This window comes from Pelophylax lessonae (assembly GCF_965119305.1).
Source record: "Pelophylax lessonae genome assembly, chromosome: 10".
In the NCBI taxonomy this organism is placed as follows: domain Eukaryota; kingdom Metazoa; phylum Chordata; class Amphibia; order Anura; family Ranidae; genus Pelophylax; species Pelophylax lessonae.
The window spans coordinates 218,655,410-218,679,944 of NC_138777.1; positions in this window are offsets into that span (position 1 = coordinate 218,655,410).

Genomic DNA, 24,535 nt, shown 5'->3' on the forward strand with positions numbered 1-24,535 from the left:
AGAGGGAGAAGACATCACCGGAGAGAGAAGACCGAAAGAAGAAGACATCACCGAAGGGAGAAGACATCACCGGAGGGAGAAGACATCCCCGGAGGGAGAAGAACCGGAGGGAGAAGACTGAAGGAAGAAGACATCACTGGAGGGAGAAGAACTGGAGGGAGAAGAACTGGAGGGAGAAGAACTGGAGGGAGAAGACTGAGGGAAGAAGACATCACTGGAGAGAGAAGACGGGAGGGAGAAGGCATCACCGGAGGAAGAAGACACCTTGGAGCTACGACTACAGGGACTATGTAATCTAAGACATCGTCTACTCCCACTGAATGTCAGTAGACTGGCACAGCCTCACTGCATAGGAAAACGTTATCTTTGCCCAGAGATTAAGGCTGAATTCTCAGGTTTTTGTTGGGGTGTATCTTTCTTGAAGTTTTCCTTTTTAGTTTTAGCTTTGGATAGTGTTAGTAACCGTTGAAAATCCTATCAGATTTTTCATTGTATCTCTCTAAATTCACCCTCCATGTTTGTCCTGGTGACCATTGTAAAAAAAAATATATAAAGAAGACGACATCACTGGATGGAGAAGAGCTGAAGGGAGAATAACGGAGGGAGAAGACATCACCGAAGGGAGAAGAACCGGAGGGAGAAGACATCACCGGAGAGAGAAGACATCACCGGAGGGAAAGGAACCGGAGGGAGAAGACCAAAGGAAGAAGACATCACTGGAGGGAGAAGAACTGAAGGGAGAAAAACTGAAGGAAGAAGACCGAAGGAAGAAGACATCACCGAAGGGAGAAAAACCGGAGGGAGAAGACATCACCAGAGGGAGAGGACATCACCAGAGGGAGAAGACATCACCGGAGGGAGAAGACCGAAGGAAGAAGACATCACTGAAGGGAGAAGAACCGGAGGGAGAAGACATCACCGGAGGGAGAAGACATCACCGGAGGGAGAAGACATCCCCGGAGGGAGAAGAACTGGAGGGATAAGACTGAAGGAAGAAGACATCACTGGAGGGAGAAGAACTGGAGGGAGAAGACTGAGGGAAGAAGACATCACTGGAGAGAGAAGACAGGAGGGAGAAGGCATCACCGGAGAAAGAAGACATGTTGGAGCTACGACGGGGGATGTTCTTAATTTTTAATAAAGAACTTTGTCAAAAACCTGTGTACTGGTTTTATTTATTTTTTTACACTTTACCCCAAACTCTATCACATAGGGGGAGGGCTGGAATCTGGGGGCCCCTCTTTTCCAATAAGCCCCCTGCCCGCAGACCCTCACAACCACCTCCCGGGGTTGTCAGGAAAAGGCCCTTGTCCCCATCAACATGAGGATAAGATGCTTTGGGGTGGGGAATGCAGAGCCCCCCTGCCCCAAAAAAGCATCCCCCTCCATGTTGAGGGCATGTAGCCTGGTATGGTCCAGGGGTGCTCAGCGAGCCCCACCCACTATATACTACCTACAGTAAACTACAGAAGAGGGCGGAGACAAAACCAGTCATCCTGCACAAGGAGAGAGAGCAGCAGTGAGCGGTCTATATTGCTGGAAGTGGATTACTGCACAGATCTGGAAGAAATACACAAACCACACGGAGATTCAAGAAGAATACATACAGGGAATGGATTTAGATGATATTCGGGGGATTGGCAGAGTTCAGCTTTAAGGCTTTTCAGAAAAGTCTCCCGCACCCTGCGACGTTTGGACAGCGGAAGTCTGCAATTATTGTTTTATATTTTCTAATTTTTTGTACAAAGTTCTTATTCTAGGCAGGCTGAAATTAATTAGAAAATGCATGGATAAGCACAGACTATGTGCAAACGGGAAGCCCGAACCATTGTTAGTTTCCCCGGGCCTTCAGCACCTGCTCTATTATCCCGAGCTGTCATATTTCTGATGTTCATTTGAATCGCGTCCAGAACCTAAAAGCCATCAATTAACGAACAAGAGACAACGAGGAAAAAAAAAAAAAAAAAATGAAAGAAAGAAAGCTAAACACACGCACGCTGACAATGGCAGGACAAAAAGTGTTTTACCTACGTAAAGCAGAACACTAGCCAAAAAAAACAAGATAAAAAAAACAGCAGTTACTGCAATATTCAGCTTCAATCTAGAGATGCCCCCCCCCACAGGACTTTATTTTTTTACTGCCACTGGATGTCCCCAGTCTGGTGGCCAGCATCATTTAACCCATTTCCATTGAGACCAGGATATCCTGGACCCACTCCTAGCCTGTGATTGTACAGTAAGAGCCGGTTCACACTGGGGGGACACGACTCCTTACTACTTCGGGAGGCGACTTGTCAGTCCCGTGCACCACGACTTCGGAGCGACTTGCAGGGACTTCACATAATGGAAGTCTATGCAAGTCGCTCCGAGGTCGCCCCGAAATAGTACAGGACCCTTTTTCTAAGTCGGAGCGACTTGTGTCGCTCCTATTAGAACGGGTCCTGTAGCGGTCAATGAACCGCGAGGGATCGCGACTTGTCAGGCTGACAAGTCGCCTGACAAGTCGCGCTAATGTGAACCGAGTCTAAAACAAAATAGAAGTGAATAACCCATTAATAGATAATAAAATAACAAAAATAGCAGTTGCTGCAATATTAAGCTTCAAACCAGAGATTTCCCCGCAGTACTTTTTTCTGCCAACAGCTGACCGTCCTTCTCTCTCAGCGGGGAACGATCGCGGGTGTCAGGCAATCGAAGCCGCCGACCCTGTGCATCGGAGTCTCCGCTGCCGAGTTGAGGGCGGAAGCATGTGCGCCCCCTAGCTGCAAGCGCGCGACTGACGTATACCTATGTCGGTTCGTGCAGGATGGGCTGCCTGCTGCAGTATAACTGCAGCGGGCGTTCCTTAAGTGGCTAAAGATGCATTCCCAGCAGATTTCCTCATTCGAGCCCTGCAGCTGCCACAGCTGATAGATAATTATGAAACCACTCCCATTAGACCCACTCAGCACAGAGGAACAAACAATGATTTCTTCAGAATAACAAAAGGTAGGAATCTGCAACAAAGTTTGTTACAATCCTTGAAATGTACAGAGATCTCCCAGAGGGGAATGTTTTTTTCTCTCAACAAAAGTCTAGTTATACTTTAAGCAAACTAAACTGAAAATATTTTTTTTCTAAAAAAATAATAATAATAATAATAATAATAATAGTTTCTAAAAGAAAAACAAATGAATATTTCACAAAATAAATAGAAAATCTATTAAAACTGATGTGTCGTGTTTTGGGTTGGTTTGGATTGGGGTGAGGAAGGCGGGCGGCGGACGGCGGCTCCAACCGTTTGCAGCGAATGCTTTGGCTCGGCACCAATGGGCGCCGTAGAGGCTAAAAGCCGTATATTGGCGGATCTGAATGCAGTCAGCGGTTCTTGTACGGAGATCAAGAGACAGACAGGTAGCACTGCGGGGAGCGGGAAGGTTTAGGCGCTGCGGAGCTCCGTGGTGCGTTACACTCCTTTTCATGTACGGTAGTGCAGTGCGGCTCCTTAGTGAACTTGGAGTCAGATGAGAAGTCTCATTAATTCCTCGGCGTTGAGTATATGAATGATAAAAATGGGCACAGATGTGATGCCAGCAGGAAATTTCTCACATTCAGCTGCTACACTTTTCCGTGGCGGAGCCGTATGCTAGCATGGCCCCGAGCCTTCGCCGTTTGTAGAAATAGCAAAGTGCGCTCTGTTTTTTTTTTTTCCTTTTTTGCTGTTCTACAGAAAAGTACCGGCAAAAGAGTCACTTCTGATTTCAATTCAACTTATATTGCAGATTACCAATTCTTAGATGTGACGGCTGCATTCGTTTTCTCTTTCTTTCTTCTATTTTCACCTAGTGATCCAGACAGCAAGTCTGTTGCTTTTCAAAAGCACAAGCTCTCCAGCAGAATGTATTAGTTTACATGGGTGAGACAAACCATTTACCACTAAGAGCCTGTTCACACTAATCCGACTCTAAGTCGCCCCAAATTTGAGCGACTTTGAAGTTGCCCGTGCAGCGCGACTTCCTCGCGGCTTGCAAACGACTTCTCATAATGGAAGTCAATGCAGGTCGCTCCGACTTTGCCAAAAAATAGTGCAGGAATCTTATTAGAACGGTTCCATTGCACAGCATTGGGAGCTACTTGTCAGGCGACGCACAGCATTGGGAGCTACTTGTCAGGTGACCAAATCGGATTAGTGTGAACCGGCTCTCACAAAGGTGCTTACAACAATCAGCTTTTGTTTATTCATGTAAAACCTTAAGTGCCGGTTCACACTATTGCGATGCGGGAACGCTGCGAATATACAGCGTGTTCCCGCATTGCATCCGCAGCACAGGCAGTTCACACTGCCATATGCGATACGCTGGGGGTGTCAATTAGAAGTTAACGATACCCCCAGATCAGATCGCATATCACTGTGCGATCTGAAAGTTTGCACAGGAATCGGATCACACTGGTGTGAACCACCATGTGATCCGATTCTGCTGCGGACCAAAAAAAAAGGGGTCCAGTGCGAGTTGAGTGCGATTGCGGTGTGAATTCAGCCATACAAACTGTATGGCTGAATTTGCACCGCACAGAGATGGCATGTAATTTTAGGACAATCGCACCGAATTACATGCGATCTCTGTGATCGCAGAAATGTGAACCGTCATAAAGTGTCGGTTCACACTATTGCGATGCTGGAACACTGCGAATATACTGCGTGTTCCCGCATCACATCCGCAGCGCAGGCAGTTCACACTGCCATATGCAATACGCTGGGGGTGGCAATTCACAGTTATCAACACCCCCAGATCAGATTGCATATCGTAGTGGGATCTGACAGTTCACACAGGAATCGGATCGCACTAGTGTGAACCACCATGCGATCCGATTCTGCTTCAGACCAAAAAAAAAAAGTGTGTTCACTGCGATTGTGGTGCGAATTCAGCCATACAAACTGTATGGCTGAACTCGCACCGCACAGACATCGCATGTAACTTTAGGAGCAGTGCGCTCCAAATCATATGCGATGTCGGTGATCGCAATAGTGTGAACCGGAAGTTAGGCTGCATTCACCCCTGAGCAAATTGTTTTCAGGCTTTTTTTGGGGCATTTTTCAGGCGTTTTTTTTTCAGGTGTTTGGAGGCAGGCATTGACGTCTACCAAAAAACGCTTGTAATTTGCCAAAAAAAGAAGCTCATGTACTTTTTTGAGCTTCAGGCGTTTTGCTTCAGGCAACAAAACACTCAAAAATGTGAACAGGGGCCATGAAGGATTTTGCTTGTTGGGCATTTTGAGACTTCAGAGATGAGCGTTTTACGAGCTGAAATATGCTCAGGTGTGAACAGGCACGCCCCAGACCCGGAACTGGAAATCACGTGCAGGTGCATGGATTCACGCAGAATTCCTGCCGCAGTATATATACGGGGGACGGTCCGCAAGAGGTTAACAAGCACAAGTTCATAGTTACATAGTTGCAGATATATGTACATACAACTATAATGTGCCTAAGAGCCGGTTCACATACAGGCGACCCGACTTGCCGGGGCGACCTGTGAAGTCGCAGGTTGCTCCAGGTCGCCCCAAAGTAGTACAGGACCCTTTTTCTAAGTCGAGCGACTTGTGTCGCTCCTATTAAAACGGGTCCTGTGCTAATCTATGGCAGGCAACCCACGACGACTTGTCAGGCGACCAAGTCGCCTGACAAGTCGCCCCAGTGTGAACCGGCTCTAAGAGTTTGTCCAGAAAATATCCTTCTCCTACAGAGACATAGGACACCCATACTTGCCAACTGTCCTGTATTTGCTGGGACAGTCCCGGAAAATAGGAGCCTGTCCCAGGTAATTTATATTGTCCCTGGAATCGCCCATTAATCCGGCTGCCCGTAAATGTTACACAGAAGTAGTGCAGCTGAATGGGAGAATTATTCCAACTCTGCTACTTTGGCCTTAAGTTTGAAATTCCCTTTTCAATTTCCTGTAATTCTCTCTATATTGAGTAGACCCTCTAATCTGATGATAAGTAGGCAGAGATTAAATATGCAGAATGGGCGGAGCTTCAGGGAAGTGGGTGTGGTAAGTAATTGATAACTGTGCTGCAAAGTGTCCCTGGAATTTTTTTTTAAATGTTGGCAACTATGGACACCATGTATATGGAAAAAGTCACCAAGGGACAACAATATTTGTGCCCAGGGTACCCTTCATTGTAAAAAAAATTAAATATGCATAATATAGTATTAACCGGTTCTGGACCGCCCACTGCATATATACTGTGGCAGGCTGGTCCTCCTGTGCGAACCGACGTTGCGCGCCGGCAGCTAGGGGGCGAGCGCGTGCCGGCGCACTCCCGCCCCTACTCGGCAGCGGGGACTCCGATGCACAGGGCAGGCGGCTCCAATTGCCGCCTGACACCCGCGATCTTTCCCGCTGAGAGAGAAGAACGGTCAGCTGTTGTAAACACAGCCAACTGTTCTTCTCTCTGGAATGATCAGAGAGCTCCTGTGATCCTTCTATATAGGATCACATGTCTCTATGGTAATTTCACAAGCCATGCCCCCATACAGTTAGAATCACTCCCCTAGGCTCACATTTAACCCCTTAATCACCCACAGTGTTAACCCCTTCCCTGCCAATGTCATTATTACAGTAACAGTGCATATTTTTAGCACTGATTACTGTAGTAATGTCACTAGTACCCCCAAAAGTATCAAAAATGTCACTTAGAGGTCCGATCTGTCCGCCGCAATGTCGCAGTCCCGCAAAAAATTGCAGATTGCCGCCATTACTAGTAAAAAAAAACAATAAAAATTACATAAATCTTTCCCGTAGTTAGTAGACGCGATTTTTTTTTTTTTTTACCAAAAACATGTAGCAGAAAACAAATTGGCCTAAAATGTTAAACATTTTTGATTTTTAAATGTTTTTTTGGGAATGTTATATAGCAGAATGTGAAAAATATTGTTTTTTTTTTTTTAGAATTGTCGCTCTTTCTTTGTTTATAGCGCAAAAAATAAAAATCGCACAGGTGATCAAATACCACCAAAAGAAAGTTCTATTTGTGGGAAAAAAAGGACATCAATTTTATTTGGGTACAGCGTCGCACGACCGCGCAATTGACCGTTAAAGTAACGCAGTGCCGAATCGCAAAATATGGCCTGGTCATTAAGGGGGAAATCTTCTCGTCCAGAAGTGGTTAAAGAAATAATAAAAAAAATTATTAATAATAATAATAATTAAATAAAAAAGAAAAAAAAATCAATAAGATTAATACCTAAAATAAAAAAAAAAATAAAAAAATATAAAGAATACCCCTAAAAATTGGAAATATCAGAAATGCAAAAAAAAACAAAAACAGCAATGATGAGAAAAAAATATATATAATTACAATTTTCCAAAATTAACTAAAAAAACATCCCCCACTAGGCCTAGAACAACGTCCGCCCAGTGTGAAGACTTGTGTAGTGTCCCCCTGAATGTCATAGAAGGTTGTGTGTTGCCAAAAAAAGTGCCCCCTGTGCTCCTTCATCCAGAGTTGTGTCTCACTAATACTGGAGGTGCGTTACTGGCCAGGTTACCAGGTGAAAAGAGGGGGGGAAAAAGGTTAAAAAAAGAAAACAAATGCAGCCACCATGTCTAATGATTGGAAAGATGCAATTACTGTACATTGTTTGGTTTTGGACTAAATATCGCTTTATTGTATTCCAGAGAAGAACAGGGATTTTTTTTGAATCCCCAAAAAGGATTACTATGGAAAAACAACTCAATTCATATGGAAAACTAAGTGGATTTTCCATCTTAGATTCCACCAGAGGTTCTCCCCCTAGTGAGTAACATGTTACGGTTTAAAATTGCGCCCCCCCTACGGTCAATAGAGATCTCAATCTGCGACGCTTTAAATTTATTTAACGGTTACCAGTTTAGAGGTAGAGTGTAGCTCTTTTTTTTTAATTATTGCGCACGCTCTGGCGATCGCGGCGATACCTCACATGTGGGGTTTGAACAGCGATTTCATTCGCGGCTCGACTTGCGTATACGTTTTTTTTGTGCGCGAGCTAACGATGACAGGGGCGGCGAAATTTTTTTTTTTCCTATTTATTTTTTATTTTTTTTAAACTTTATTACAGGTTTTTTTACAAAAAAAAAATCTGATCACTTTTATTGCTGTCACAAGCAATGTAAGCATCCCTTGTGACAGCAATATGTGTGACAGGTACACTTTATGGAGGGATCGAGGGTCTAAAAGACCCTAGACCCCTCCACTACACTTCCCTGTATGCAAAACGCCGAAAACGGCATTTTTGCATACAGCCGTTTTTTAAATTTGCCGCCTTTTGCAGCACAGTAACCCGGAAGTGACGTCATGGACGCTGCCTCCGGGTTACGTCATCGGAGCCCCGATCGATGCCGTTTCCAGCATTCATCGGGACTCCATCCAGCCGGCGGACGTGCCGGCTGGGTGCTCAGGGCTCCCGGTGGGACGGGAGCCCCGGGCAAAGCCACGGAAGGCGGCAGGAGGGGGGGGGGACGTCCCCTCCCGCCCCCCGGGTAACGATCGAGCGGCTCCCGAGCCGCATCGGTCGTTACCGACGGAAAGCCGACCGTCGGCTTCAAACCACGGTACCGGGATGATGCCTCTAACTAGAGGCATCATCCCGGTATAAACCCGCAAAGTGTACCGACGTATCGGTATGTTGATATGCGGTAAGTGGTTATATAAAATAACACTCACATTTGGTCAGACAACAAACAGCAGTTGTGACTTGGAAACCAATTGTTTCCAACCAAAAAGATGGCCGCTACGTCCAGGTGCACGATGACGTCACACGTCCCTAGATTACGTCAATGCTGACAAAACGCGTAGGGTGGAGACCAGAAGAGTGACGTCATCGTGCACCCGGATGTAGCGGCCATCTTTTTGGTTGGAAACATTCGGTTTCCAAGTCACAACTGCTGTTTGTTATCTGACCAAATGTGAGTGTTATTTTATTTAATACATTTATTAATTGGAACGTACTACCCCATGAGGTGTCCTCTTTCTATTTATGAGCCTTGTATATCTCTGGAGAAATCCGAAGTGGACCACCTATATCAGGTCTGAGGAACTGAGGGGTGTCTGTGGCTCCATAGCCAGTGATTAATTATAAAGCTCATCTGACCCGCCGTAATAGGGGGTCTATACCTTGGGGTAAGAGGCAGTGTGTTTGGTGTTGGTGGTGGTTTTGTTTTTTTGATCTTTTTCAAGGATTCCATCCGCATCTGCTTCTTCATCTATCACCTGACTCCCTGAAGAGTGGGATTTGTCTACCAGCGCTGTACCCTTTATGACTATTGCTGTTTTATGCCGTTATTCCTGCATATGTGTTAGCAGCTGGACATTTATAATTACATCTGAGCGCAGTTTTTATGTGGTATTTACTCGTCCTGTAAGATTAGCACACCCTGTGTAGAAGTTATTGCCCTGCTTAATTTACTATCGTCTGAAAATACGGAGATTGAGCTGTTTATCCCATCCTCTAGGTCGTTTATGAATAAATAAATAGAATTGGTCCCAGGACAGATCCTTGGGGGACCCCACTTTCTACACCCGCCCAATCCAAGTATTCCCCAATTATCACCACCCTTTGGACTCGCCCCTGAAGCCAGATTTTAATACAGGTACACACCCTATGGTCCATAACTACGTACCTTAGTTAGTACAGTAAACGTTTGTGGGGAACTGTATCAAATGCCTTTGGAAAATCCAGATACACCACATCCACTGGCCTTCCTTTATCTAGAAGGCAGCTCACAAGGGACTTCAAGGGGGTTATTTGGTGGGGTGGGGGGGGGGGCTAGGCTTGGAGCTGAGCTTTCACATACTTAGAGGTTCAGTTATTCATTCATTCAATGCTGTAGAAGGAGAGAAAGGAAGTTTAACCCTTTCAGGAAACCCCTTCTCACTTAACTGGTTTCTAGGAAGCTGCCAGCATCCTAGCAACCAATAAGCACTGAACAGGGCTCAGTCGTCAGACAGGGAATAGGGTTGGGAATGCAGCGCTGGTTTCTAGGAAGTTGCAAGCATCCTAACAACCAACAAGCACTGAACAGGGCTTAGTTGTCAGACAGGGAATGGGGCTGGGAATGCAGCACTGGTTTCTAAGAAGCTGCCAGCATCCTAGCAGCCAATAAGCACTGAACAAGGCTCAGTTGTCAGACAGGGAATGGGGTTGGGGATGCAGCACTGTTTCCTAGGAAGCTGCCAGCATCCTAGCACCCAACAAGCACTGAACAGGACTCAGTTGTCAGACAGGGAATGGGGTTGGGGATGCAGCACTGGTTTCTAGGAAGCTGCCAGCATCCTAGCACCCAACAGGCACTGAACAGGGCTCAGTAGTCAGACAAGGAATGGGGTTGGGGATACAGCGCTGGTTTCTAGGAAGCTGCCAGCATCCTAGCAACCAACAAGCACCGAACAGGGCTCAGTTGTCAGACAGGGAATGGGGTTGGGAATGCAGCACTGGTTTATAGGAAGCTGCCAGCATCCTAGCAACAGACAAGCACTGAACAGGTCTCAGTTGTCAGACAGGGAATGGGGTTGGGGATGCAGCTCTGGTTTCTAGGAAGCTGCCAGCATCCTAACAACCAACAAGCACTGAACAGGGCTCAGTTGTCAGACAGGGAATGGGGTTGGGGATTCAGCGCTGGTTTCTAGGAAGCTGCCAGCATCCTAGCAACCAATAAGCACTGAACAGGGCTCATTCGTCAGACAGGGAATAGGGTTGGGGATTCAGCACTGGTTGCTAGGAAGCTGCCAGCATCCTAGCAACCAACAAGCACTGAACAGGACTCAGTTGTAAGACAGGGAATGGGGTTGGGGGTGCAGCTCCTGGTTTCTAGGAAGTGCCAGCATCCTAGCAACCAACAAGCACTGAACAGGGCTCAGTTGTCAGACAGTGAATGGGGTTGGGGATGCAATGCTGGTTTCTAGGAAGTGCCAGCATCCTAGCAACCAACAAGCACTGAACAGGGCTCAGTTGTCAGACAGGGAATGGGGTTAGGAATGCAGCAGTGGTTTCTAGAAAGCTGCCAGCATCCTAGCAACCAACAAGCACTGAACAGGGCTCAGTTGTCAGACAGGGAATGGGGTTGGGGGTGCAGCTCCTGGTTTCTAGGAAGTGCCAGCATCCTAGCAACCAACAAGCACTGAACAGGGCTCAGTTGTCAGACAGGGAATGGGGTTAGGAATGCAGCAGTGGTTTCTAGGAAGCTGCCAGCATCCTAGCAACCAACAAGCACTGAACAGGGCTCAGTTGTCAGACAAGGAATGGGGTTGGGGATGCAGCACTGGTTTCTAGGAAGCTGCCAGCATCCTAGTAACCAACAAGCACTGAACAGGGCTCAGTCGTTAGACAGGGAATGGAGTTGGGGATTCAGCGCTGGTTTCTAGAAGCATCCTAGCAACAGACAAGCACTGAACATGGCTCAGTTGTTGGGAATGCAGCACTGGTTTCTAGAAAGCTGCCAGCATCCTAACAACCAACAAGCACTGAACAGGGCTCAGTTGTCAGACAGGGAATGGGGTTGGGGGTTTCAGCGCTGGTTTCTAGGAAGCTGCCAGCATCCTAGCAACCAATAAGCACTGAACAGGGCTCAGTTGTCAGACAGGGAATGGGGTTGGGGGATTCAGCACTGGTTTCTAGGAAGCTGCCAGCATCCTAGCAACTAATAAGCCCTGAACAGGGCTCAATTGTCAGACAGGGAATGGGGTTGGGAATGCAGCACTGGTTTCTAGGAAGCTGCCAGCATCCTAGCACCCAACAAGCACTGAACAGGGCTCAGCTGGTTGCATTATCCTTGATTCACAGTTTGAGAACCAACACACGTTCGCCCATCACTTATAGTTATATGTGCCATTCTCAGACCTGCTGATTTACAGAAGTTTCCAGGGATGCCGGCAGATGCTGGAACTGTACACTGAGCTGTGCCGGACGTTTGCAAAGAGGAAGGTAGAATCCTTTATTGCACAGCAGACAAAGTATATCTCTTCTGCAATAAAGTTTCAAATTTTTTAACTAATGTTCCACTTTAACTTAGTTAAAACGAGAAGTCACACTCCATTAAACAATTCTTTTTTTTTCCTCTCTTTCATTCTCTTGCAGAGCTGGTAGCCGGGTTGAAATGACATCCATGTTTAAGAGTTTGAAACATGTCATATCGCATTTATCAGCCGAGTGATGGAACTTTTTGTTCCTGGAGACGATTGAATTCACGCTTATTACCCAGGCACGCGTTCGCATTTTAATGATTTTTTTTTTTTTTTTTTAGTCTCCTTTCAGAAGCCATTACCCACTGGCAAATCATTTTAGGTTAATGCTGTTAAGACAAGCGGTCTGACCATTTGACAAAGCAAAACCATTTATTCCATTTAAGTCCCGCGTCTGCCACATTTACCGAAATCATGACATGTAAGGCTGATTAAAAAACGCGCGTTGATGTAAAAGTTCATTAAGCGTCTGCGGCGGCTAACGAAGATGGAATTTGTTTTTTATGGACGTCGGCCGAGATGGCTTGCACCTGACCTGCGACGTTGCCTAACCCCGGTCTGTGATCTCATAAAAACCAACAATAGGCTGGGTGAACAAAGGAAAGCGAACTTAAAGTTGAAGTTTAATTGGCTAATAACAATTTCTGAATATCCCTTTGGGATTAATAAAGTATTCTGTAATCAGATGTCTTCCCTGGTTCTACCTCCCTTCCCATCAACATGCTATTTATACTGTAATCACTTGCCGACCGCCCGCCGTAGATATACTGCGGCAGGCTGCGCGAACCGACATACCTATACGCAATGGCGTATTTAGGTTTTGTGCTGCCCTAGGCTTGACTAAACTTGTGCACCCCCTAATTTAAATATGACCCACCCCTTCCTGTAAAGGCCACACCCCTTCCTGTTTATGACCCGCCCTGTCATCTGTAAACCACAGACCACAACCAGTCTATCAGTGCGGCCTCATCAGTTCCCATAAGTTCAGCCTCATCAGTGCCCATCAGTGCAGCATATCAGTGCTGCCTTATCAGTGCAGCCTCATTAGTGCCCATCAGTGCAGTTTATCAGTACCCAAAATTGCCACCTCATCAGTGGCCATCATAGCAGCATATTAGTGCCCATCATTACAGCCTATTAGCGCCCATTAGTGCAGCATATGAGTGCCCATCAGTGCCTGGGGGCAGAAGAGAGTAGGCGGAGCATTTGGCTGCAGTGCCACACTTATTAGCATTGGCGGCCGTCGGGCCAGTTGTATTAAGTGTGGTCGGCGGCCTGCGGTCTGTCTGAATGTCCTGACTGGCCGGTATTTTCATACTGGTAGGTAGCAGTGTGACCACTTTTTGGGGGTACCAGACTGATTTGCCTCCTGGACCCTGCCCTCTGGTCCAATTCACCACATAAGACTGGCACTATACAAAAAGTGTAGCGCAAGCCGGCAAGGACCCTTTTTGTGCCGGGAGGAGGCTGTTTTTTTTTTTGTGCAGGGTGCAGCTTTTTGCTGCCCCCCCTGCAAAGTGCCGCCCTAGGCCTGGGCCTTGTTGGCCTAGGCCAAGATACAGCACTGCCTGTACGGCAGTTCGCCGGAGGCACGCGCCATCCCCCATTTGGCAGCAGGGAAGCCGATCCACAGGGCCAGTGGCCGCGATTGCCAGTGGGCACCCACGATCGCTCCCCGCTGAGAGAGAAGGACGGGCAGCTGTTGTAAACACAGCAGACCGTTCTTATTTCTGAAATGAACACAGAGTGCCTGTGATCCTTCTATTTAGGATCACAGGTCTCTGTGTTGATTCCACAAGTCCACCCCCCCTCACAGTTTGAAAACACCCCCTAGGCTCACATTTAACCCTTTGAGTTAACCCCTTCCCTGCCAGTGTCATTATTACAGTAGCAGTAAATATTTTTAGCACTGATCACTATATTATGGCACTTTTCCACTGCAAGTACCGGCTCAGCTCTACTCGGCACTGCTTGGCCCAGCTTGGCTCAGTTTGCTTTTCCACTGCGTGGTACGAGTCGGCACGTTTCAGCACTGTATAGGCTCTACTCGGCTCGGTTTGCTTTTCCACTAAAGTAGAAAGTGGGTGGGATTTCAACGATTCTCTGACCAATCAGTGGCTAGTAGTGACAAACAATCAAGGCTGCATGCAAAGGATTGTGGGATATGGTATCGGTATGGCCCGCTTGGAACCCCAACCGAGGTGGTACTGTTTAAGCGAGCCGTACCGAGCCGTACCATGTAGTGGAAAAGCGCCGTGGAAAACCGTACTGAACAGTTCCAACGCGTAACATGCGGTACATGCAGTGGAAAAGCGCAAAAACCGAGCCAAACCATGCAGTGGAAAAGCGCCTTTAATGTCACTGGTCCCCACAAAAGTTTCAAAAATGTCAGTTAGGGGTCCGATCTGTCTGTCGCAATGTCGCATTCCCACTAGAAATCGCTGATCGTTGCCATTAAAAAATTTTAATTTTTCTTATTGGGAATGTTATATAGCAGAATGTGCAAAATAAATATTTTTTTTTTTTCAGGGGCGTGCTTCTTACTGTGATTGGCTGTGGCCACACTTAACCCCTCCCTCGCAAAAAAAAAGTTAACCCCTTCACTGCCAGTGTCATTTTACAGTAACAGTGCATATGTATAGCACTGATTACTGTAGTAATGTCACTGGTACCCCCAAAAGTGTCAAAAATGTCAGTCAAGGGTCCGATCTGTCCGCCCCAATGTCGCAGTCCCGCAAAAAAATTCGCAAATCGCCGCCATTACTCGTTAAAAAAAAAACACCAAAAATGACAAAAATCTTTCCCTTAGTTAGTAAACGCAATAACTTTTGCACAAACCAATCAAAATACGCGTTTTGCGGTTTTTTTTTTTACCAAAAATATGTAGCATAAAACAAATTGGCCTAAAATGTTAAAAAATTTAGATTTTTAAATTTTTTTTTGGGGAATTTCATATAAAAAAATGTGAAAAATATTGTTATTTTTGCAAAATTGATGCTCTTTTTTTGTGATCAAAAAATCACACAGGTGATCAAATACCACCAAAAGAAAGCTCTGTTTGTGGGGAAAAAAAGGACGTCAAATTCGTTTAGGTACAGCATCGCACGACCGCGCAATTGTCCGTTAAAGTTACGCAGTGCCGAATCGCAAAATAGGCCCTGGTCAGGAAGGGGGTAAAATCTTCCGGGGCTTAAGTGGTTAAATCACCTCTCTCTACTTTCCGAGATGATAATCTGACATCACCAATACCGGAGCCGCGATCATCTTTTTTTTTTTTTTGGAACACTCTGTGACCTGATGATTGCGGTTCGCCAGCGCAAAGCAATCTCGGCCGTCTCATTAGCAGCATCTGTGCACCTTGGCTGGAAGGGGCTCCTTCTGAGAAGCAGCCGATCCCTCAGACTTGGCCTCCTTCCCCGAACTCAGGATTTTTGCCTTTGTCTTTTTGGCTGCTAAGAGACTCTCCGCGCATACCAACATCACCTGAGCTATTTCAGACTCGCGCACAAAGCGGGCGCCGTGCCTGGAATACAGAGCCCATGCCTCATTGACCCTTCGCCTGCCAGGGTTATAAGTGCCTGATACCAATGGCTTCCCATTAGAATAGAAACGTCCCATCAAGCTTCCGCTGTCCACTTCTCACCGCAAAAAAAACATCCCTCTTTATGTGTCCCAAGGTCAACTGCACTGCACCCATATTTTTTTGCATGGGTGTTACAGGGATGGAAAGTGAGGGGGTGATCAAAGGGGTTAATGTATGCCTAAATATGCTTACTGACTGTGTGGGGGAAGGGCTCTGTGACAGGCACAGAGAGATCGGGGTTGGAGCTTAGCTGAAACTCCTGATCTCTCCCTGCCTGTGTGACAGAAGACTCGCATGTTTTGTTTACATAAGCAGGCGGGTCTTCTGTCAGTTTATCCTTCCTCCCACGGCCCGCCTCCCGCTGTGTCTAAGCACAGCAGGAGCGCGGCTCCGGCGGCGCGCGCGCGCCGCCGAAACCTCGTACATTGTGTAGTACTATTTGATTTTGCACAGCCGAGCCGCCCTGCCACAGTAATACTATGGTGGGCAGTCTGCAAGAGGTTAAAGAAGTTGTACACCCCAAAAAAAACAAACAAAGGCATCGCATACTAGCTTATTATGAAATACTTACTGTAGAACAAAGCCCCCGCATTGCCGCCCGCTTAGCAGAGACACGGCTGACATGTTCGGCCGCCCTGCTTCCTGGTTCGCGTCCTCTGGCCATCTGATTGGCCAGGGGCCCGATGACATCACTCCCGAGCATGCGGGAGCCGCCATTCACGGCACAGGGCTCAGAAGGAACGGCACGGGCGGCCGTTCCTTCAGAGCGCATGCACCGATTATGTCATCGGCTGCATTAAAAGTAAATATTTACAGTACCTATAGGTAAGCCTTATTATAGGCTTACCTATGGGTACAAGTCCTCTTTAACCACTTGCCGACTGCTCACAGTATATTTACTGCGGCAGTCAGCCCCTCACAGGCAGAGTGACGTAGGTCTACGTCGCTCGCCTGTGAGGCTCTGGGGAGCGAGCGCGCGCCCGCGGAGGCACGCTCCCGCTCCCGCGCGGTCACGGACCCCCCCGCGCGTGTGACCAGCGGACCCGATGTCCGCCGGTCACTCGGCAATCGGCGGGGGAGAGGGAGAATGTCAGGCAGCTTGTGTAAACAAGCCACCTGTCATTCTCCTCGCTGTAAAAACACTGATCACATGGATCTACTATGTAGATCCGTTGATCAGTGTCCTTACAGCTCAAGCCACAGCCAATCACAGTAGAAAGCACGCCCCTAGGGACACACACAGCCCCTCCCTCCCAAATAAAGTTAACCCCTTCACAACCAGTGTATTTTTACAGTAACAGTGCATATATATAGCACTGATTACTGTAGAAATGTCACTGGTAACCCCAAAAGTGTCAAAAATGTCAGTAAAGGGTCCGATCTGTCTGCCCCAATGTCGCAGTACCGCAAAAAAAATCGCAGATCGCCGCCATTACACGTTAAAAAAAAAAACACCAAAAATGACAGAAATCTTTCCCTTTGTTAGTAAACGCGATAACTTTTGCGCAAACCAATCAAAATACGCTTTTTGCGATTTTTTTTACCAAACATAGGTAGCATAAAACAAATTGGCCGAAAATTTTAAAAAAATTTGATTTTTACATTTTTTTGGGGGGGGGAATTTCATATAAAAAAATGTGAAAAATATTGTTATTTTTGCAAAATGTACGCTCTTTTTTTGTTTATAGCGCAAAAAGTAAAAATCGCACGGGTGATCAAATACCACCAAAAGAAAGCTCTGTTTGTGGGAAAAAAAGGACGCCAAATTCGTTTAGATACAGCGTCGCACGACCGCGCAATTGTCTGTTAAAGTCACGCAGTGCCAAATCGCAAAATACCCCCTGGTCGTTTAGCAGGAAAATCCTCCGGGGCTTAAGTGGTTAAAGGATACATTGCCTTGAAAAAGTATTAATACCACTTAAAATTTTCCACGTTTTCTCATGTTACAACCAAAAATGTAAATGTATTTTATTGGGATTTTATAGACCAACACAAAGTGGCACATAATTGTGAAGTGGAAGGAAAATGATAAATGATTTTCAACATTTTTTACAAATAAATCTGTGAAAAGTGTGGAGTGCATTTGTATTCACCCCCCCCCCCCCTTAAAGCCCTGTACACACGATCAGATTATCGAACGATCTGTCGTCCGTTTTTTGTGGTATGCTAGTCTGATGTGGAAAGTGAAGAGGTTATTTTCATACGAATTTTCCCGTACCACAGAATTCTACTTCAGAAGTGATGTCATGTGTTGGATTGCTTTGTATGTGTTCTTTCATCTCTGAGCATGCCTAGTCTTGCTCTTAAGTTTTTTTTCCGTCGAAATCTGTACTAATGAGACGAAAAAGCAGACGTTGTGTTGATGGACGATAAAAATTTTATAGCCGGCACATCAGGATTTTTTCGGCCGAAAAGTCGGAGTCGGCTGTCGAAAACACCGTACTAACAAACTGAAAATTGGCAGATCGGTCGTCGGACGAATTTTCCCTTCAGATTTTCTTATCGTGTGTACGGGCCTTTACTCTGATATCCCTAACTAAAATCTAGTGGAACCAATTCCCTTCAGAAGTCACCTAAGTAGTAAACAGAGTCCACCTGTGTGTAATTTAATCTCAGTATAAATACAGCTGTTCTGTGAAGCCCTCAGAGGTTTGTTAGAAAATCTTAGTGACCAAACACCATTATGAAGGCCAAGGAACACTCCAGACAGGTCAGGGATAAAGTTGTGCCATTCATTTGTTTTAAACATGTATTTTTAATACTTTTTAAATAAAATACTACACTATATGAGCATTTCTGGGTCCGTTTGGTGAGCATTCATACAGCATACCCAGCACACAGCGACTCAAGGGGTGGTCCTACAGACCGGGCCGGCTTTCCAGCCCTGGTTTGGATGGTTGTTCAGGCTCATTTATATGCGATTTCTGGTGAGTGCATGCATATGGTGAAGGAGGAGCACCTTTTCAAGATTATTATTCACTCGTGGTGTATTTATTTTTACTGCAATATTTAACACTACATCTGGTGAGTGTTTTGACACGCTATATCTCTATATACTCTATATCAGCCTTTCTCAACCTTTTCAACACGGAGGAACCCTTGAAATAATTTTCAGGTCTCAGGGAACCCCTGCTAAAAATGACTATATTTACAACTCCTGATACAATAGTGTGAGGGTCAGTGGGATGAATGCTCCTTACATTTGTGGCCATTGGGAAGAATGACCTTCTTCCAAATAGCTAAAAAGATCAATGGTGGAAGGGGAACTTATCTGAGAAACAGAAATTGTTCATGGCTCAAGGAACCCCTAGCAACCTCTGGAGGAACCCTGGTTGAGAACCACTGCTCTGTATGCACAACGGACACTTTGTTAAAAACTTTTGGATTATGGACCTTTTATGCACTTTTGGACTTTTTCTAGTTCAGAGGCACAGCACATAATGTTTACTGATATTGCTGATAATATTTTTAGCACTGCACACAATTTTTGTATTTATTATTTAGAAGGTTAAATATTCTCCTTTTGTGCTAGCGGCTGAGGCCTTATAACGCTCACTTAACTCATGGTTTTGAATTTGCTGCATCAGTTTGGTAGAGCTTAGTTCTCCCCATGCAACAAATCTACATACCTGTAATGTAGACAGACGGACGGACGGACGGACGATACACACAAGATCAAGTAGTTGTAATTCCTTTAGTGGACAGGGCCGTTTGAAGGAATTTGGGGGCCCCAAGCAAAATGGACATGGAGGCCCCCCCGCACACACGCAAAGCCTACAGGAACCACAGCATAGCCATACAGTTTAAGTTCACCCACACTTTATATAAATAAAAAAATGAGTACAGTGCTAATACTGCTTGAAAAAATATTTGAAATTTGAACATTTTCAACAATTGAACATTTGCAAAAAAACACCACTGTACCATAAAATCAAATATACATTACGTGTATTGGTCGCCAGTCCTCAGGAGGGATGTGTTGGAGCTGGAGAGAGTCCAGAGAAGGGCAACTAAACTAATTAGGGGATTGGAGGACCTTGACTATGAGGAGCGTCTACAATCGCTCGATTTATTCTCCCTGGAGAAGAGACGTCTGAGGGGGGACATGATAGCAATTTATAAATATCTTAATGGGGATCCCAGCTTAGAAAAAAAGCTGTTCATTCGAAGGGATTGCATGAGGACTCGAGGGCATACAATGCGATTAGAGGAGAAGCGTTTTAACCTCAGGCAACGTGGGGGGTTCTTTACTGTTAGGGCTACAAGATTGTGGAATTCTCTACCACAAGAAGTGGTTTCTGCGGGTAGTATGGTGGCTTTCAAAAGACTCTTAGACTTACATCTCAAGGATCAGAACATTCAGGGGTATGTGAGATGATTACAGCCACACACACCTACACAGGTTGAACTGGATGGACTATTGTCTTTATTCAACCTCACCTACTATGTAACTATGTAACTATGTGTGTGAGGAGGATGTGATGTGATGACTCGTGGTGTGTCTCTCTCTGGCGAAGTTCGCGGGCCTGGTGGGGTGGCGCCACTCCCGCGCGTGCTTTAGGCCGCCTAGGCTGGGGAGGGGCTGGTGCGCACTGCGCAGATGTGCGCCGCCGCCGCACATTCCACCCCTACCGAGCCGGCGCCGTGTGACGTCATGCCGCTCCTCCGCTGTGCGCCCGCCCGCCGGCCTGTCACAGGGCGCCTGTGTGTGAGGCGCGGCGCGCGGCCGCTGCGTTTGTGTTTTGGGTTTTTTGGATAATGTCAGTCTTTGTCTTGGGTCTTGGGACCCCAGGCCAGCTCGGGGCCCCAAGCAATTGCTTGTTTTGCCGGCCTTGACGCGACGGGCCAGTTAGTGGATGGGATAGTTCAGCAGGCTATTGTCCAACAAATCCTCAAACGTACAAACGTCTCCAAAAACACACCCTTGATATATCGTGGTGGTATGTGTCTAAAATATAGATATCAGGCAGGGGGTATTATTAGATGTACTGTCAATAAATAAAGTGTCTACTTTTTTAAAGAGAGGATAGAAAATTAATAAATGGGCAACTATGTTATTGAAGGGGGCCCTATGATTTCCCAACTATGATAAAGATCTTATAGAGTGAAATAGTCACCTCTATGCAGGGCTGCTGTTAGAAATCACGGGGCCCGATACAGTCTACCTGACAGGGCCCCCTGGCCAAAAGTGACTCAGTACATAGATTTATCAGCCCCTTTCTCTGCAGCCTCAGCTGCATATATGGATGAATAGGAAGCACTCTAAAGGCGTCTTGCTCATTTAAAACCTGATGAATAGTAAACACAGTTTACTATGCTTCGGTGACAGGAGTGATTGGTACCAACCACTCACTGTGTTCATTCAGGAAAGAAGAGGGCCAGTAAATGACATATTTTCCCCCGCTCTCCATCCTGAACCATCCCCAGCTGCCAGCGGGAAAGGAGAGAAGGGAAGAGGCACACAGGGTTGCCCGGACAGCAGATTGAAGGGGCGCATGAACTATGACCAATCCTCCTGCAGTGAAGTCAAAGAGAGAAAAAGTAGGAGAAGCTGCAGTGCTGCAGGGGGAGACAGAAGAGGATCAGTGTCTGCAATAGGACAGTACAGCCGGCCCTCCTTTTCAGTAGGTGCCTGGGCCCCCTTTTGAACTGATGGGGCCTGGGCCCAGTACAGGTGCGCTGGCTGTACTGCCTTTCCAGCGGCCCTGCCTCTATGGTTAAGTTTATACTAGAGTGAAATGGTCACCTCTATGATGAAGCCCACCAATATGATTAAGCCCATCCTATGGGGAAATGGTCACCTCTACAATTAAGTCCATCACTTTGTGATTAGGCTAATGCTAGGGTGAAACAGTCACCTCTATGATTAAGCTTGTCTTAGAGTGAAACCGTCACTTCTACGATTAGGCATGTCCTAGGTTGAATTGGTCACCTCTATGATAAAGCTCATCCTAGGATGCAATAGTCACCTCTATGATGAAGTTGTGCTAGGGTGAAATTGTCACCTCTATGATTAAGCTTCTCCTAGGGTGAAATGGTCACCTTTATGATAAAGCCCATCAGTCTGTGATAAAGCCCATCTTAGGGTGAAACGATCACCTCTATGATTAAGTCCATTACTCTATGATTAAGCCATTGCTAGGGTGAAACGGTCACCTCTACGATTTGGGCCATCCTAGGGTGAAACGGTCACCACTGCGATTAAGGCCATCCTAGGGTGAAACGGTCACCACTGCGATTAAGGCCATCCTAGGGTGAAACGGTCACCTCTACGATTAAGCCCATCTTAGGGTGAAATGGTCACCTCTATGATAAAGCACAACAGTATGTGATAAAGCCCATCTTAGGGTGAAATGATCACCTCTATGATTAAGTCCATTACTCTACGATTAAGCCATTGCTAGGGTGAAATGGTCACCTCTACAATTAAGCCCATCCTAGGGTGAAACGGCCACCTCTACAATTAAGCCCCTACTAGGGTGAAACGGTCACCACTGTGATTAAGACCATCCTAGGGTGAAACGGTCACCTCTATGATTAAGCCCATCTTAGGGTGAAATGGTCACCTCTATGATAAAGCACATCAGTCTGTGATAAAGCTCATCTTAGGGTGAAACGATCACCTCTATGATTAAGTCCATTACTCTACGATTAAGCCATTGCTAGTGTGAAATGGTCACCTCTACGATTTGTGCCATCCTAGGGTGAAACCGTCACCACTGCGATTAAAGCCATCCTAGGGTGAAACGGTCACCTCTACGATTAAGGCCATCCTAGGGTGAAACGGTCACCTCTACAATTAAGCCCATCTTAGGGTGAAATGGTCACCTCTATGATAAAGCACATCAGTCTGTGATAAAGCCCATCTTAGGGTGAAATGATCACCTCTATGATTAAGTCCATTACTCTATGATTAAGCCATTGCTAGGGTGAAATGGTCACCTCTACAATTAAGCCCATCCTAGGGTAAAACGGCCACCTCTACAATTAAGCCCATACTAGGGTGAAACGGTCACCACTGTGATTAAGGCCATCCTAGGGTGAAACGGTCACCTCTACGATTAAGCACATCCAAGGGTGAAACAGTCACCTCTACGATTAAGCCCATCTTAGGGTGAAATGGTCACCTCTATGATAAAGCACATCAGTCTGTGATAAAGCCCATCTTAGGGTGAAATGATCACCTCTATGATTAAGTCCATTACTCTACGATTAAGCCAGTGCAAGGGTGAAATGGCCACCTCTACAATTAAGCCCATACTAGGGTAAAACGGCCACCTCTACAATTAAGCCCATACTAGGGTGAAACGGTCACCACTGTGATTAAGGCCATCCTAGGGTGAAACGGTCACCTCTACGATTAAGGCTATCCAAGGGTGAAAAGGTCACCTCTATGATTAAGCCCATCTTAGGGTGAAATGGTCACCTCTATGATAAAGCACATCAGTCTGTGATAAAGCTCATCTTAGGGTGAAACGATCACCTCTACGATTAAGTCCATTACTCTACGATTAAGCCATTGCTAGGGTGAAATGGTCACCTCTACAATTAAGCCCATACTAGGGTGAAACGGTCACCACTGCGATTAAGGCCATCCTAGGGTGAAATGGTCACCTCTAAGATAAAGCACATCAGTCTGTGATAAAGCCTATTTTAGGGTGAAATGATCACCTCTATGATTAAGTCCATTACTCTACGATTAAGCCATTGCTAGGGTGAAATGGTCACCTCTACAATTAAACCCATCCTAGGGTGAAATGGTCACCTCTACAATTCAGCCCATACTAGGGGGAAACGGTCACCTCTACAATTCAGGCCATCCTAGGGTGAAACGGTCACCTCTACGATAAAGTCCATCACTCTGGGATTAAGCCAATGCTAGAGTGAAACGTTCACCTCTACGATTAAGCCCATCATTCAATGATCAAGCCCATCCCAGGGTGAACGGGTCACTTTTACGATTAAGCATGTCCTAGGGTGAAATGGTCCCCAAAATGAATAAACTCATTCTTTAAACCATGGAAGCTCAGAATCACATGTGGGCATTACCTAGGGTGGTCGCCATGTAAATGCAGTCTAGGGACACCAACTCCCCCAGACTGACACCCACCCATGAAAGCATTTTGATATTTGCATAACTCCTCCCAAGAGCCAACCCACTGCTGAGGGCTCTTGGGAGGAGAAATGAGGTGGGGGGGGGGGGGGGGCTGTGATGTTTCTATGTACAGCACCCTACCGGGCCCCTCCCGCCAGCTATATTCTACATACATTGCATGGATAAGCAGAGAGACCCAGTGATGGCATCGCTTGGTCTAAAATAAGGTATGTAATGAAAGTGGAAAGGACTTTTTTAAAAACATTTTTTATTAGCCTGTTGAATGGAAAGATGGGGGGGGGTGAGTGCTGTAAAAGTAAAATATAAGCAGATTAAACTTCAGATTTGAGGAAAACAAACCTAATAACAAAAAGTCAACGCACTAATATAAAAGTCACCAGACAGCGCAGAGCACTCCTCTGAAGGTCTGAATGCTGTAAAAGAATTTAAAAAAAATAAAAAATGATGAAAGGGAAAAAAATATGCAACATCAAAGCAGTGCATTTAAATAGAGAAGCCATTACTAGCACTTCAAACACCCCCACAGACGGCTAATCCCGCATATCAGAGCGCAAAACGCGGGCCGCGTGTGATTTCTTTTTTGCTTGTGATCTTTTATTTTCTGCAGATAAAAACGCGATTTAGCGATCCGTATAAAATAAGGGTCGTCACTGCCACTGCCTCCCCGGGATGCTAAATGCTTGTAAGTGAATAGTTATTATGTACTGGAGCTCTTAGTAAATCTTATCTACGATTGAAGGGTCAGTCCACCTGCTGGATTCTCTGCGGCTCAACAAGGGACATCCGGCTTTGGTGAGGTTGCAGAAAAATTTGTGTCCCGGGCTGACTGCTGATCTGTGCCTTTTTCTAAGTCATAA